Source organism: Pygoscelis adeliae, unplaced genomic scaffold (assembly GCF_000699105.1).
Source record: "Pygoscelis adeliae isolate BGI_AS28 unplaced genomic scaffold, ASM69910v1 Scaffold34, whole genome shotgun sequence".
Classification (NCBI taxonomy): domain Eukaryota; kingdom Metazoa; phylum Chordata; class Aves; order Sphenisciformes; family Spheniscidae; genus Pygoscelis; species Pygoscelis adeliae.
The window spans coordinates 6,676,078-6,677,184 of record NW_008824658.1 but is presented as its reverse complement, the minus strand read 5'-3'; the positions used below and the strand labels follow the sequence as shown (position 1 = coordinate 6,677,184).

General features: G+C 55.6%; 1 protein-coding gene across 1 annotated transcript in view; it reads right to left on the bottom strand.

The window, feature by feature from the left end:
- The window catches only part of PDLIM4 (PDZ and LIM domain 4), a 35,986-nt gene that overhangs the window by 24,199 nt on the left and 10,680 nt on the right, over positions 1-1,107 (bottom strand). The window lies entirely within an intron of this gene.

Sequence of the window (1,107 nt, the reverse complement as noted above, 5' to 3'; positions counted from 1 at the left end):
ATGGCCAACAGATTCACAGGCATGACTATACAGGTCCGCTCTTCGTGGGGTTTGGAGAGTCCCACCCCTGTCCTTGTCATTTGGTGGAGTCTCTGCTGCCAGTGCTCTCTCCCCACTCCTCACTGAAGGGAAACGAGGCCAACACCACTCCTCGTAGTGTCATCTCACCCTCTTCCACCCTTGCAGGTCTTGTATTCCCTCTGGACTGAGCCGAGGGGGAGCTGTGGGGGGACCTTGGGACCCTTGTCAGGACACTCAAAGAGCCACCTCTAGGAACGAGCAGCAGAGCTAAGCCAACAGCATCTGCACGCGGGCACTTTGCACGCGCTGGAGAAAAAGCTCTCACGAAACAGCCCATAACACAAACAACCTTTGTGGAGAAGGAAACCATATGAGCGATATTTGAAACACTCGCCAACAGCACAAGAGTGCTCCCGCGTTGCTGTGGCAATCGCAGGATTTTTTTTGTCAGCCTGAACTGATGTACTTTTCTTTTCCGAAGCTTGCAGGCAGCTCTGGTGCCTCTGCCACTGCTCTGGGAGGGGTTGGCCAACCTGCAGCAGTGAGAAGTCTCAGCAGGCTTCAGTCCTGCCATCCACTACCTCATGTGCCCTGGGAAAGCTTGCAGCACGTGCATCAGCTCAGCACCCATCTGAGGAGGAGCAAGACAGCAGGAGGTCCCCCCTGCCCCATCTCCTCCCTCCTGATCTCCTCCTCATTCCCCAGATACCTCTACAGCGGGCATCGTGGGCCAGCACATCCGAAAACCCAACAGTCAGGTAACTTGGAGGCAGAAAGGGAGGAGCGAGACACCGTTCCTTTTCCCTTTGATGAGCCAAAGGAGAACGAGAGTCATCTTTGACCTCGCTAACAAGCTATTAGTCAAGAGATGGGTACGGAGGATAGAGATCTGTTCAGCTCCATCCACTTCCCAGTAGCAGGCTGCTGCTGGAGACGGTGCTGCCCTCGCCCTGGCTCTCGGACACCACAGGGTGGGAAGGCAGGGCAGGCTGCAGGCAGAGTGCTGGCAGGAGGGTCTAGGGAAAAGAGCTGACAGAGGGAAGAGACAAGCTGCAAAACTGAGAGAAGGAAGAGAAAGGAGTGAGA